Genomic DNA, 16,638 nt, shown 5'->3' on the forward strand with positions numbered 1-16,638 from the left:
GTTGATGTATCAAAGCTAAAGTAATTATTTCTTAAAGCAGAAGATAGTGAAATTAAGATAGACAGGCATACTGAAGACTCAAATGCATTTTATTTCATTAGCAGCAGATTATAATACATACAAACATGGTTTTGTTCATTTTAAAATACAACTTCTGATTAAACCATTGAGGCAACTGGAATATATTTGTAAGAATAACATGAATTACTGTGCTTATTCATTATAACCTGAATTGCCATACTTTATATGGTTTTCTTATTCCACAAGTTTCTGATAGCTGATGAAAAACACCTACAGAGTGAAATGTAGGTACATCACTAAGGACCAAAATCCGCACCCACTGAAGTGAATGACAAACTCTGAATTTGCACAGAAGTATAACTGGATCTTGGTGTTCTTTTTCAAAACGGATTTGGAAAAGGATATGAACAGACAGTTTAGGGATGGAGCTGTATATCACAATTTTTACTTCACACCAGTCCTGCATTCCTTACAAACCACTGACTTTAGTGAAAACTGAAAATGCATGATGAATGCACTCAATCCCTACCATCCTTAATTTATAACATAAACAGTAAATGTTTCCATAGGACAGTAGAAATCTTATCTTTCATATACCCACATGCTGACTGAACAATTTCCTACAGAAATAATCAGTTAGGATCAGAGACTGTATAATCTCAAATTCCAGATCCTATTTTCAATTACTTTAGCTCAGAGGTTGTCACACAAGGCTGTGTTCCAGCACTTCTGAAAATTGCTCAGTGCATATCATTATATCTTCCATATTCATGTTAAACATATTTCCAACACAACTTACAATATCCTATTATTTAAGATGCAGTGTTATACACAACATAGCAGTGTAATCTTACACTCCCTATTAAGCAGTGTGTAATGCACCAGAAATGTGTTTTGCTTTGTATAGGAAACATTTTAAACCACCTGCTTTTGAAACAGCATTGGCAGCTTTAATGAGAATTGTTTTTTTATCATGTCTATACACATTGTAGAGAGAATTCAAAAGAACGGCTTGTCTAATAGTCAGACTACCCTGCAGTTTGGGTTATTAAAAAGGAGATTGTAAAAGCTATATAGGACAGCAGGAGATTTGGTTCATGTCTAGTGTTCCTTTAGCTCTGAACAATCTATCTCAGGAGGCAATAAGGAGATAGATGAAGCTTTTCCGCAATTTTCTCTCTCCCTTTCTTTTTCTGCTAATTCTAACACCTTCACTGTGAAACTGCATTAACAAACAGGCTTATATCCTTCATTCTGCAGCTTCAAATTCTCAGTATTTGCTGGAAACGCACCAATTTAGCTGCAGAAAATAATTCCCCAAACTTGATGTACATGTTTGCATTTAGTTTAATAAACCTACACAAAATGGCATGCAGACAGTTGCCTCCTGGAAGACTGGTGCTTTGTGGCATTTCAAATTTTGTAGGTAGTAGAATACTACTTGAGAAATAGTAAAGACAGAGTACATAGACAGGTGCCAGAGCAGAAGGCACTTAGTACAACTTTGCTCTTCTGCGACGATGTACAGTAGTTCATGGAAAGATGGAAGCTGATTCCTTAATGGTATTCAAAAACCTTCACAAATTTAAAACTTTTCCACTAGGTCTTAAAATCTACGTTGTTTGGTTTTGGTTTTTTCCTGTCAGGAGTGGAAAAATGTACTCTCTCTCCTTTCCCAAACTCAAACTTGTAAATAGCAGGAACTTAATCGCAGTAGCCCTCCTGCTAATTTACACAGTCTGGGGAAGGTCTGAGGACAAACCAAATTCAACACAGCTGCACCAAACAGTAGCATCCTTCTTCATTTCAAGCTGCTGAGTTGATTCAATGCGGAAAATTACCAAGATGCTAATAATAATTCATTTAGCACTTTCACTCTAAGTCTTAGACCTGTTTTCAGATCTAAGACAATTTTTGATACCCAAAATGGTAAATTCAATATAAATGTAAAGTCAAAGTAAATCCTAGAGCTGGGCTATAGTTTTAAGCTTGTCCATCAGCTATTTTGCCACTACAGCAGAACAGCTCTGCTGTGATCTAAAGTTCTGGTTTCCCTCCCACGGACAAGGTTTTACTCTAAGACAAAGACAGGAGGCTAAAAAGGTAAGAATATAACTCAATGCTGTGTTTCGCTATTCTTAATTAATTAACTATTGGGTAGTAGCTAGCTTCAGTAATAGATTTATAGGCTATACAGGGCAGTAAATTGTAAAGCACTTGCAGAACAGGAATCAACAGATTTTCATTGTATTTGTAAATTGAATTTTGGATTTGCTTTTTTTTCCACAAGCCTTTCTTTTTAAATGGCTAAGTAACAGTTTATTTTTGAGACTGTGAGGTCAAACATTCAAGCCTGTCACTGGCTGCCCTGAAGCTGTAACATTAAAAACACAAACTCACGCAAATAAAGAGACTGAGATTACTCAAATCTTTTGAGACTTTTATGCCAAAAATTTATTTCCAGCACTAGGTAGAAAGCCAAGTAGGGAAGCTGGCCTGGAGCATGTCTTACTGGAGAGTCAATGCTGGACAAAATTTTCCTTAGTCCTCCAGCAGGTGATCTACATAGGACTTCCACTGGTGTCTGGACTTGACTGAACAGGAATCAGTGGAAAGAAAGAGAAGCAATAAACAGGAGCAGGAATGATCAGGGAGATGGGCAGGAGTATAAACTAAAAAGTCATGATGATCAATTTGGGGCAAGCTTCAGCATCAAAATATTCAGCATCTGAGGAAGAGGGGAAACATTTTCAGATTTTATTATTGTCTAGATATGAGGATCACAATTGTTCCCTGTAGTAACACAAATGAATTCTACTGTAAAAGGTATTTGATAAAGTCTTTCATGGTCTTTGAAACTGTCTATACTATATAGAGGTTTTTTCTATCATCTATTATTTTATTACCTTCCTTTCTGAATTTAAATTACTTTATAGCTCAGACTCTGAAATACTTTAGAGAGGCATTTAGTATGCCGAGGAGCAAACAATCCAGGATAGCTTCAGTGCATCTTTGCATTTCCAATGACATAGGGCATCCCACAACAGGTCACATCTGCTGCAAACTGCGGCAGCTAAACTCCTCTTTGTTACTCGTGCACGGAGCTTCAAATCTTAAGGGATGTCTTGAACTGCACCACCTGTCAATAGCTCCAATGGATTAATAAAACCTTTGGTGGCACCCAAGGCTTCTGGCCATATGCCAGCTTCAGCACATGTAAAGGCATTGTTATGATATCTTTACACCACCAGCTGTTTTCTTTTTAGCTGAAGATGTAACTCTGTGATTTGATATTCATGCTTAAAAATTCCTTTCCACCTCAATTTTGCTAGTAAATCCCAATTGCACAAATATTCATAGAAAGTGATTGTAAGAGTTTTGAACACCACACAATGCCGCTTCATTTCGAAACACAAATGCTATTTTGCAGAACCAACTACATTTGCATCCATTTTTACTTACAACAGTCTCTACTTAGAACTAAGAGCCCAAAGATGCTTCATGTCTCTAAAAAGAAATCCGTGTTCTAAAATACGCTACGATGCCAAACAGAAATGTGGCCAGTGGAACAGAAGCCATTAAAGGAAAGACTGACCCAGGGTGAACACTAGGTCGGTGTGACACACCAATTGTAAACATGATCAGACAAATCCTCAAGAGATGCATCACAGAATTCCCCATCTCTTCTTTCATGTTTCAAGTTAGCAAAGGGAAGCACTGTGTCAAATACAGTATTTTGAAACAGACCCTGCTCTTGGGTATTTCCATAAATAGTTGGTAAAGGGAAGGGATCTACATGTGTTTAGCTCAAGAAATGAACTACATGTGTTTAAAAAAAACAGGTGTATGAAATGATAATAGAAGAGATTGCAATTCTGACTACATACACCTAAGAAGGGTACAGCTCTGGTGGGGTTTGGTTAGCTCCCACATGCCAGCACCCCCTCCACCTGAGAGCTACAGGTCTGGAAGCTCCACAAAGCAGCTACAGATCCAACCCTATTGAGATGTACAAACTTTGCTGAGATTGCCAGCAAAGGTATGAATAAGACATTATTCTTATTCTGATGGGGTCATGCTCCCACCCCACATTAGTATGAGATTACAAGTGTTATGCTACACAGGTCTGCAAACAACCCAGTGGTAAGGATTTCCAAATGCTCCAAGCTGTGTAAATATATCACTCCCAGATCAGAGAGACTGATTCCTCAGTGCCATTCTCACATTTACCTCTACTATTGTGCTTTGTATGCAAAACCTTGCAATAAAATTAGTTAAAAGTACAATATTTAAATACAGTATTCAATGCAGTGTAGCACAAATTAGTAAAAAGTTGATTTAAACTGAGTAGATGTTACAAGACTCATTTAAATTGTCATGCATTTTTCAGCCCCACTATATTTTTGTTCTTCCCCATTAGTGGGAATATTCACTAATGCTAACTCATTATTAATTAGTATTCTCATGATCAAAAGTTCCTTTTAAATAATTTCTGCAACTCAGTTTGCCAAAATACGAAGACTTCTGATCATAATTTCTATTAAACTGTTTTTGAATTAGACAAATTAAACCTATGAGAAGAGGGTCACTTAAGTCTTATTATCTTCCATTTACTCGTATCAATAAATCATTTTCTTAAAATAGTTTTACTTCTTAGCTGAAATAATTGTTTATATTACCAGAAGTTAGCTACAATTTTTTAATGTGGACTATAGCTCTCTGACATTTTGCACAGTAAGTAGGTAACGAAATGGTGATTTTACCCATAACAGAAAGAATGGGTAACTCTGTCACTTATGTGTAAAGTTTTAGACAGCTAAGTAATACAGATTTAAATTTAAAATGACAGATGCACTGGCTTGGAATATAATGGGCACTGAAGTGAACCTTTATTCCTTTTAGCAGCTTACGGTTAACTCTTAAATGGACCACACATTATACTTACTTTTGAGTACTGTAACTATTCAGCTAAACGATCAGATGGCTATTCTGTTGATGGCAGTAGAGTGCTTCAGGACATGAAGATTTTTCTGACCTACTGTAGAAATTCAACTGAACTTATGTTAATCAGAGGTCATACCAGAGGAAGAAAATATCCCAGATATTTCTCATTTGAGATCTTCAGTATTGAAATCTGCATATTGTGTATCATAAAGTCAAGTGGATTTAGCTTGCTTTGATTAACACTTTATAAAACATTCACATGCTTCCCATCTGATCACTCTAATAGAGTACACTAGAACCCACCCAGAGGCCCCTGAAACTAAGTGGGTTTTATTGTCTCTTGCAGGTGAAAAATTCAATTACAGAATTAGTAATAAAGTTCACCACCTGATATATATTTGTGGCTAACCCTTGGTTCACTGGGGTTAATCATATGAGAAAAGTAAATTGGATTTTGTTCACCACCTTTAATACGATTATAATATCAACAATAATACAATCTTTAATGCTCATTCATCACCTAAGGCAAGCTTTCATAGCAGATTCATAAGAAAGATACCACTTTTTTTATTTTACTATTTTTGGGGCATTGGGAATTCAAGATAAAAATAGCTAAAATACAATTATTACCCCTTCCTGAGAAATCTGAAAACAAAGATGCTTAAATGAACTCAGATTTGTCTATGAATTGTTTTTCTATCTGGATACCATACAATAACAGTTCCAAAGCATACAAACCCCTTGTTGTAGAGTTAGATCAATAACTAGCTCTTCAATCAGTTTATATTTTTAATAAAAAAAAAAACACCAACAAACTTCCTTGTGGCACAAAAAAAGAGCAAATGCTTTCTTGCTTGATCAGTTTCTGGTTTCAATTCCATCAGGGTAATTGAGATCAAATTCCAACTCATCATAAAATCCACAAAGGTATAAATATAATTTGTTAATCACAAACCCAACATCTCTAACTCAACTTCGAAGTGCTCTTGAATGGTGTTACCATGCTTTCCAGAACTGTAGAGTGCACACTACATTTCGAGTGCAATATTGGCATTATAGGGATCTATCAACTTGAGAGTCCATTTCCTGTGATGTAGCATTTTGTACATCTGTGACTTTACTTGTATTTGTTCCAAAATGAATTTCATGCTTAACTTGTTTTTCTTAATTAAACTTCCTTTAGCAGTTTCTAATATGTGCATTATTAAAACTCATTAGTCCCATTCATGCCTGCCTGTCATTTTTGGCTTCACATTCATGTATCGAAGAGCTCTGTTGCTTTATATAGGAAGCAAATTAAATAATAAATATGAGAACTTGAACGTTTTATGAGTGTCAGTATGAGAAAGTGGCTGCAAGGCCCATAAGGTTTCACACAAAAAAAAGCATTACAGCTAAAGCTAACATGCTGACACATCTCTGATCTATAAAGTCTGCAGTAATGGTAGCAGTAAAGTGTTGTGCCATAGATGGGGAATTTTTCTCTCACATGAAATAGAAATAGGATATAGCACAGACTATATTTACTGTTGTAAAAAAATTTCAAATAAAATTTCCCAAAAGCTTAGAATGTAACGCCATTAAATGTCTACAAAGATTTACTCTTTCCATCTGACTTCATGTGTAGCTCCTATTATTCAGCCCCTTGTCCTGTTTTCATTTTCTACCACTATCTGTGAGAAAGATACTCATTTAAGTTATATCAACTAGTCACAGGTCTCCCTGTGGTCACGTCCTGGTCATGCTGACCATGACACCAGCGGCAGAAGTGTTTTCTAACCCAGCAGTGGGGTCTCATGGCGACTATTTCAGGGCCCGAGTCTCCACAGAAATAACCCACCTTTGTGAAACCAGTTGAAGAAACAAAAGCTCCATCCTACAATGCCTGTTTTACACAGGTTTGAGGATGTCAAAATACTCAGTATATCTATGTAGTAAGGTTTCTCCTAAGTAAGTTGTCGTTTTCTCCTCATGAATATTTCTAACACTATGGCGCCTACATAACACTTTACTGCTTTCAAGTACTTTTTTGGAAACTGGGGGATGGGGTTGGGAAGGCAGAAGTTAAAGAATCATTTTAAGTTCAGATATTGAACTTAAAAGCTTCAGACAAGATGGAATTAAATAAAAGTATAATGTACAACAAATGTATTCCTCTCATTAAATTCCCAGAACCAGTTCAACAAGTGGGCTAATGTCATCTCTGGGCAGGATGTGACTGAGGAGATTTACAAATCGTATTTTTAAATTGCCATTTAAGTTTTCTGCTTAGTTAAAGGAATATGAGTCACTTGAAAGATAATATTTGTAAAGTGTCCTTGATCACTTTTATGATTTTACAGTCACGTGTTCCTAATTTCCAAGCATTATGGTCTCCCTTAATATGGTGCAAAAGACCCATCCAAGCATCACTGGAAAGTAACAGACTACCCAAAGGCAGCACTGAAACTGATTATGCAGAAAATATTATGAGGACAAAGCAGAAGAATTCAACAAAGAGGGGAAAGGGAACTCCAGTTGCTTCTCTTTTAATGGCCTCATCTTTTATTTGCCCACAGCGGTGGAAAAAACATTTTACACTGATGTACACAGCCCAGACCTTTACATGGCTGGATTGCTATAAGCATATTTATAGTAGACCCCATGGTTTCACACAGATGGTGCCCCTTTACACCACCTTTTGTTTTTTAGTGAAAAGTGGCGCGGTAGAGTGGATGCACAAAAAACCTTGAACATGGTACTAGTAGCCAACTAGTCACTTTTTATTCTGGGATAATACACAGGACATCATTAACTAGCAATTCATAATTACAAAAACAAAGTCTGTCGGAAAACATGTGGGGTCTTCAGAGACAGGTGGAAACGTGGAGCTGAGTCACCAAGACAACATGATTCCCTCTTGTAATTGTGATAATTCACTAGTCATTCTGAGGAATGTAATGTCATTATTTGTCACTAAAACTACAGGATGTGCTTCCAATATGCAATATGTGATGAAGTTTCCCCATCAGCTTCTTTTTTTTGCATCCTCTAACTCCCTCCCATACAAACTCTTCTGCAATGACTAGGTAGTAGGGCAGGCATCCCCCTCTGAAGGCATCCATTCCTTCATAATGCAGAGCTCAGGAACAGGGCTACAGTAATGGAAATATGCTTTTATAACAGCCGTTAGTCATCAGCCAGGATCTATTTTTTATCATTACCTGTTATACTTACCATGGATTGGATATCTGGGACTAATTGGAAATTATATTGTTCACTGGATCAGATTGATTACTGCACATCCTTTATTAAAAGAAATACACAAAGGTTTCTACTGGATCTCTAGCAAATTATTGTCTCTTCATTATTTGCTTTCAAAGAATGTCTGCCTCTTTTTGCCCTTCTTTTTCACTATTTAATTTTTAAATAGTTTCTTTTTCATGTGATTAAAAAACCAGAATAAATACGACATCAAACAAATAATTCAAAGCTAGCCAAGGATCTGTAATACAGCTCCACGTCTCTATTAGAAAGGAATGTATATTTGCTTTTAATAAAGGCAAGCCAATCCATTATGAACTGAGACCATTTCTAAGCCTCTGCTTTCTTCTCTTTTCCCCAGACTCCATTTGAACAATTAAGAGTGGTTTATGCTTGTGTGTATGCTAGTGGATATAAATATGCAAACTGATAAAAAGTTAAACTACCACCATTACCACGTTCAAATCCTCCATTCACTTGCAAATCAATTTATCTGCCTACAGCTCTGTCCCAGTCTTTAAATAACCCTCCTCAGCAGACTGCTCCACCTCCAGCCAAATAATCCAGAGCAAACCCACTCTGTTAAGGATGTTTAAGTATCAACAGCTAGGATATTATCTTCCTACCCTACCATAGAAAAAGGGGTAAGATAACCAAAGCAGTAGCAGGACGACAGCTCTTCTCCTCGCTTCTGCACAACTTACTGCCTTAAACAGCCTCAACACCCTGATGGCTTTCCTTGCTACTTCAGTTAATCACAAAACGGAGGTGTTCAGCCAAATCCTGCTTCCCAGCACACTTAGTATGATTATCCTCAGCCTCATTTTTCTTCCCACAGTCTGCATATGATTCACATGAAATATACAGAATAAATGGGATCTCTTCATATGTATCTAAGGCCCCCCAATCATTTACTGCAAAATTGCTTTTGCAACATTGCTGCAGTCTAAGGAAACTGGTGTCATTTATCAAAAGTACCTAAGAAGTAGTCTTCTTCAACCCTGCATCGTGCACCAGAAGAAGGGAAAAAAAGAAGAAGATAAAAAGAAAAAAAAAAAAAAACAACCCACCCAACCAGTATTTCCAAACATGGCTACTTAGCTTTTGGCTCCCAATCTGCAAATCTAATTTCAAAGATGCACAAGTGGGCTGCGTGTTACAGCTGTTGAGCCCACACAAGTCTCAGTGCAGTCAATGGGAATCAGTATCTTTGAAAATCAGGGCCCTGAATAATGGGCTCTATTTTTAAATGTTCATTTATATCATACATGGGTCTTGCACTTGTCAGGTGCCTGTAATAAAGTACATGCAATTTCATAAGTACCCTTTGCTTCAATCAAGCCAGTGCAGAAAAAAGTAGGAGAAAAGGTCCCAAAGCTCACAGTGTTGCTCTTTCATCAGTAACAATAGCCTGTAGATGCATCAAAAATGCCGCTACTGTAAAAAACAAACAAACTGAAAAAACAACCTAGTTCCTAAGGAAGCGTGAAAAAGTTATTTTCAGCATTGTCACAAATACATGGTTCCAGATATGAACTACCTCTGTGAATTTACCAGTACAGTCTGGTCCCACTAAGGTTCTGGGTAAATGCAAATATTGCCACAGTGGATGGCAGTACTGGAAAAAATATTTCCTAAACCAATTTCTTACACTTATGCTGGAAAAAAAGAATCTGCTTCATTTCAAATTCACAGAACATCTGAACGTGCTAAAAACATTCACTTTGATATGTATAGCTTCTATAAGATAGATTTCCATTTTATACTAGTGGATTTTTAATGCCATAGTTGTTAGAGCTAAAACAAACTGGCCTTCCAGAAAGCAAAACCAGTGTCAAACTAAAATGATATTCCTTAAGAAAGGTCAGCGAATTTGCAGAAGAAAATAGCTTGTCCAGATTGTGTCACCTGCAGCAGCAAGAACGCAACACTTTAATCAAGCTCTGTTTTGTTTTATTTAAACAATTATTTTCATGTAATTGCTCTGAAACCATATGCATCCTTAAAATGATTCGAGATCACATCCTTTCTCCTGATTCCAAGGTAACTTTCTGGCTTTAATTATAAGTCAATTAATATTAAGTAATTTGACTGATTAATTTTAATTAAACCTGTTGAAAATTGATTTTCCTTCAGCAAGCAAAGACGAGCCTTTAGTGCGATCGTCAGGAACAGAGGAACGGGGGGGGGGGGGGGGGGGGGGGAGAGAAACCAGTACTTAACACCCAAGCGAGAAGATGTCTGAAGAGAAAAAAAAAAAAAAAAAAATCCCTCCATCAGGCATGGCAGCCGAGGAAGAGACACGGCCCCGTAGGGAGGCACCGGCCACGCAGCCCCGCGACCGGGCCAGGGGCGAGCAGTGGCCCCGGCCCACCCCCCCACTCCCGGGGGGCGGCGGAGGAAAAGTTCGCTGGGGCGGCGGCGGGGGCAGGGGCCGGCGGGCGGGGGGGTACGGGGGTGCGGGTGTGTGTGCGCGGGGGGTGCGGGTGTGTGTGCAAATCTCCGTGCAAGCGCCCTCTCCGCCCCCCCCCCGCAGCCGTTCCAGCTCCCCCGGGGCACGGCTCGGGCTGGCCGCAGCCGCGCATCTCCCGCACCCCAGCCCCGCTCCGCCGGCCGGTTGCGGTACCGGAGATGCCATCTCCCTGCCCGCGGGCACGCAGGGAAACCGGCGGGGAAACCGGCGGGGAACCAACTGGCTGGGAACCGCCGCTGCGAAGCGGCCCCGGGCTCAGCCCCGCGCCCCGGCCCGGCCCGGCCGCCCCCCCAGCCCGGCCGGGGCTCGCCCCGCACGCCGAGAGCATCAAAGTATTTACCAGTTCACGGCCGCTTTTCTGCAATCGCAGCTGAAACTGTAATTCACGGGATTCTCCTCCTCCGGCTCTCTCCCAGCCGCCGTGAGCTGGAGGTTTCTCAATCGTGCCCCGGACACTTCCGAATTATATCGATTTTTATATATTTTTCTCCCCTTTCCTCGGATCGGGGCGAGGGGAGGGGGGGGCTGGAAATCCCCATCCGGAATTCAGCCTCATCCGTGCCGAGCCACCTCCATTTAAATCCGACCATCAGGCAAGCAATAGCAATGATCAAACGCTACTTCTCTCCGTCTGCAGGCAGATAATCCCACTAATCCAATAGATCTCCCCCGATCCGAAATTGCCCTCCAGACGAATCCCTTTCGCTCGATGTCCGGCGGGTGATCGCGGAGCCGCGACGGTGCCCCGAGGGGTGCGTGTGTGTGTGCGGGGAGGGGGGGGGGGGGGGAAGGGGGTGGGGGGGGGGCGTGGGGGGCTGTTAATCTTTTTTGGCTCCTGGATGCGCGGCTCGCTAAAACCGCCGAGAACCCTGCTTTTTTTCCCCTATTCCACGTTTCCACTCCAAATTGCTGCTGGATGAAAAATGGTACAAAGATACCCCCAGCGGCGGCGCGGCGAACAGCGCGGGCAGCCCCGGCCCCGCTCCGCACCGCCCCGGCCCGGCCCCGGCCCCGGCCCTACCTCCGGGGGACCCTCCCGGGGCCCTCCCGGGAGGCGCCACGGCAGGAGAGAGGGTTTGGGGGTGCCCCTCCGGTGGGTACCTGCAGCCTCGTACAGCTCATGGTCTAAAGGGGTTTAGGATAAAGTGTTGCCGCTATGGGATAAAAAAGCGGTAGACACCTGCGTGCGTGCAGGCTGCTGCCTCTTCCTAAATTATACCTGTGTGCAATACTCAAATATTTCACAGGGGTATCATTTAGTAAGAAACCATGATCTTACTTAGACTGTCACTGTCTGCACACAAGATACATGTGACTTCTTTTTTTTTTCCTGCTGCTTCTTGAAATCTTTTAATTATTTTTCATTGCCTACTTTCTATTTTTAATGGTGGGGAAAAAAAAGTATTCTCCCATCCCGGCCTTCATGCTTTCTAGGATCACAGTAGAGAATAAAAGTTGACAACTCGGGGTATGTGGGGAGAAAGGAAGGCCAGATCAGAAGGGAAAGGAAAATAGTCCTTTGAATCCTGAAAGGTCTATTCATTTTTTAAGAACAGCCACAATCACACACTAAAAGATGATAAGCATCCTGAGTTAAGCCCCTTGTAGAGAGCTCATTAACATCTCCTGTTATCTTAGGAGAGACTTCCCTTCACACTGTGTTAAAAATCTGTATTTTGTTGCATTAACATCCACCTCGTTTTAAAATATTGACACTAATCAAGCACAGCATACCCACTCATGTTCCCAAGCATATAGCCCCAGGCAAGGTCTGAAGGTGCCTGATAATTTGATAAGCTGTTACGCCCCTCACCTGAGAGCACATCCCAGCGGAGCGAATGCCAGTCCCAGCCACGCTGGGCTAGTTACGTCTCCAAGTCCCACTGAGGATCTGTAGCTAAATGTCCATGGCAGGAGTGACAGGACACAGCAGCACCATTTATCCTGTGATGTTTCTGTGTACTGGAATAATAGTGTCCTGGCAAGTTATCAATAATTATTATAGTCCGTGATTAATTTTCAAAGTTCAGCATCCTTCAGTAGTCTGAAATTTAACTCTTTTGCTGCCACTGACAGCATACGGTGCTCAGATATGGGAGGAAAAGGCAGAACATACTCTTTGCTGACAGAGCAATCCGAGGCACGTTGTTACATTATTCTCAGGGGAGCACTACAGGGAAAAAAAGGTTTCAAAACTAGAAAGAAAATGTGCATATGAATATCAATCACTTGCCACCAGCCACAGATCAACCAACAGCCTAAAAACTATCACCAAAGAGGGCAATACCAGGTGAGCTATTCTGCCATTCTTCATCCGCATAAAACCCTGGAGTAGTTTTATCTTTGAGCTGTTTTTTGCACTGAAAGGTAAGAAATAATGGTGACATAAAATAACTGCACCCTTATTGTCACTTGATGAGCCATTGGAATCCAGGTGTGTAAAGTTTTCTTCTCACTCCTTCAAGGAGGATTTATGTATCTTCCCCAGGTTTCCTGAGCCATCATGTGAACACACCCTGGGAGTGCTCCAAGTATCCTTTAAGCATATTGTCCCCTACTAACTATGTGAAAAAAATCTACCCATTCATCCCTTCCCCATAGTTTTTTTTTTGAGCTGGAGCTAATTCTCATCCAATTTGCTACAATCCCACCTTTGGCCATCAAGCTTTTACCTGATCCTAACCCATTTTCACTCGTGCAGAAGTGGCACAAAGTTGTTATTTGAGCCCATTAAGTTTTTCTTTAACTCCCTCTCACAGCAGTGGTATGTAATAACAGCTCTCATGTATGTGATAACAATTCCTACATAGCATCACTTTCACTCTGGCCTGTCCCCAGGGTTCAGGTCCCTTTCCCAAATGTTTATAGTGTTTCTCAATCTACTCCCCTCCACTTCTCCTTACTTCTTCCCTCCAGGGACCTCAGCAGCACAGCAGCTTTTCTCTCATCCAAAATATTGCTGGGGAAAGAGGAGTACTGGCTTGAGGGGGGCAACAAGATTTGTTTTCAGCTCCAGAAAGGGTTGTGTAGGTCTAGAAAGGGTTATAGAGTTGAGAGAACAAAGTACAAGACTAATTTCTCTATACTGAGATGTGATAGTAATAGCTGTGCCTGAACATAAATGTGGTAATAACAGTGCCTAAGGCCTGATACTACTGTATTACTAGTATATTTTCTGATGCTGATTCAATCTACATCCAGTATGTCCTTGCTTTAAAGACCTAAGTGGCCTATACATACATTTATTTATACATACATATATACACATATATGTGTATAAAGAGTGTTTGGTCTCATTTGAAAGAAGGAGGAGAAGAACTTGTAGTCAATTACAACTTCACTAAATATGTTTTAATATGTTTCATTTTCAGAAATTATACTTTTATTAAAATCTAAGGAATGCAAAACTGGTTTAAAGGATGACATTATTTGGTATTTAGTTTGGCTGAGTCTTGACAGGGATGTGTTACCTGCATTTATTAAAATAACGGAAAGAAAGAGAGAGAAATTTCCATGGAAATTTCAAAGTCCAGCATCCTGCAATATTCTAAAATTTAACTCTGCTCCTTTTTCTCCATTTTAAGAACATGAAGCCCTTCACACAACCCTCACCTAAGCACCTAACTTCTAGAAAGAGCAAAGCGTACAATCCAAAGCTAAAATGAATAAAGAAGCTACCAACTAGCAGTCCAAGCTAAAATACATATCTAATACATAGCTGAAGAAAAAAAGCATTAACCTTTCAAATAGGTAGAAAAGGTGGAATTGTTTACATATATCAGATTCTAAATATTCATTAATTTGCTTGTCTCAAGATAGCTCATTAAATTGTTTCTTGCAAGTAACGTCATTAAATATTTTCTTTGATTTCATGAAACTTATTTAAGATTACTCACCTCTGTCCGTTTATATTCTTTAGATTGCCCCTGACTGCCAAATTTTTACTTGAATTATAATGCCTGTCTACAAGCTGCTTTGGTTAGCTGTAACTGTTATTGCCATTCATTTGGTTTAACCTTGCCAAGAAGAGAGCTGCTTAAAGAGGCCGTCCCTCTTCACAGCACAGCCATTAAAGCTCTTCACGCAGATATAGGGGACTGACAGTCCCTCAGTCACTTCAAACAACCACCATTTCTTGCTGATCATTTGCTTTCTATAATACAGTTCTTTTATACTAAAACAACCGCATTTGAAAAAATATGATGCTTTTTTGCTTGTATGATTGCTTGTATGGCAAAGAACTCACTCGGGAATCATCAGACTTCCACATATCAAGAGTCAAGAAAATAAGATGCATGTAGTCTAAGGGTTTCACCCTTAATTGCTTTCACTCTCATTCACAGAAGTCCCCAAGCCTGTACTCACATCCCGTATGTCCTTCCTACCACCTCCTCTGCAATGCCTGGCTTCAGCGGTCAGGGTCAGTGGTTTTCTTCCTCCCAGACCGTGATGGGAATCGTACATTCTGTCATCTGGTAGGATTTGTATTCTGACATCATACAGGTCGTCCTCAGTGACATTCACTTTTTATCATTAGCACCTTGTACTGGAATATTTAATTGGCTACGTTGTATCTCTGCACTATAGATTTATTTTGCATTTTCATTTAATTAACAGCCATGACCAATGGTCTGATAGATGGCAAAGCATTCTGTGAAGTAGAATCCTACTGGATTAAAAGCTTTGCCGAAAGGTTTCAAACACCCATCCAGCCTCAACTTCTCAAAGGCAATTTGCTTTCAAGTACTGTGTTTCCAAAACACAACCCTTGAGGACATGGGAAGAGGAAGAAAACAGGACCCAAGGATGACACAAAACCTGTTCCTACAGACTCACTCCCCTCTAAATGTTACCCCATGTTGACTAGATGCTCAGATGAGCACAGTCCGCTCGTGGTTATTCTGACATTCAGAATTTCAGGTTCTTTCAGATGCTGTTAAAGGACTGATATTGATAAAGAAAGCCATTGCCAGTGTTCTTACCGGAACTTAATCAGTAGATTACAACACATTACAACACTCCGCTTGCCAGGGAACTCTGAATTAATTATAAAATCCATTTCGTTGTTTATGTGGCTGTGAATACTTTAGTCCAGAAGAGTTTTATGACTTTGTTCCTTCCCAAAATTCCAGTTAGTCTTTGAAATCAGAATCTACCAGTGCCTTGGTTTGCAGTGACCAAATACAGGAAAGTATGGGGCTAGACTTTTATTTTTCTAAATTATGAAAAGCACTTATACAAAGAGTTTTTTGTTTACGCTCTGTGAAAGCCAACCTATTTCTAGGTTTTTAATTAAATTAGTTTAAACCTATAATTGAAAAGAGTATATACTGTATACTACTTCTGATGTAGTGAATTTTAAAGTATACAGGGATATTCCCAGCGGAAGCTGGTACGCTAAGTCAGTATTACGTGCAGTTTATATTCTTTTAGACCCAGCAAGCAAATAACAGAGAACTATGGGACAACTTCATCTCTAATGTAATAAAATGGAAGTTAGAGGAACCTCATCACAGAATTTTGTTTCTAATACCTAACCTCAGCAGAAAAATGAACATGTAGGTTGAATTGTTAGCATTTGCAAGTAAAAGTAGTAAATTGCTTTCCTCACGCATTTACCAAGGAATACCTTTCACTTTTTCACGAGCCACTTTCCATAAGCAAGGAAAGCTTCAACTTCTGTAAATTAAGACTTGATGAAACCTTGACACTCTCTCAGTACCAATAAAGCATTTTAGGTCCTAATTTCAATCAGTCAGTAATAAGATGATTGTGAAATACATCATGATTTTACTACCAGCTTCTCTTGGCGTCTGTTTGCCTCCAGTTACGATTGCACTGATAACTTGGTGACCGATATAATTAGCCTGGCTGTCATTATGGCTACTGGCCAAGAGAGCTGAAGATGTTTCTTAAAATTTCTTTTCAGATGCACCAAACAACATGATCCATTAATT

At 39.9% G+C, this 16,638-nt stretch overlaps 1 protein-coding gene across 3 annotated transcripts in view; it reads right to left on the bottom strand.

Moving 5' to 3' along the window:
• Positions 1-16,638, bottom strand: part of NLGN1 (neuroligin 1) — a 400,725-nt gene that overhangs the window by 312,373 nt on the left and 71,714 nt on the right. For 2 of the 3 annotated variants that reach the window (XM_074834255.1, XM_074834253.1), the window contains exon 1: positions 11,022-11,333. The exons of the other annotated variant lie outside the window; for it this stretch is intronic. The gene's annotated coding sequence lies outside the window, so the exon portion shown is untranslated. Of the gene's footprint in view, positions 1-11,021; positions 11,334-16,638 lie in introns of those variants that run through there. 3 annotated transcript variants of the gene reach the window in all.

This window comes from Strix aluco, chromosome 9 (genome assembly GCF_031877795.1).
Source record: "Strix aluco isolate bStrAlu1 chromosome 9, bStrAlu1.hap1, whole genome shotgun sequence".
Lineage (NCBI taxonomy): Eukaryota > Metazoa > Chordata > Aves > Strigiformes > Strigidae > Strix > Strix aluco.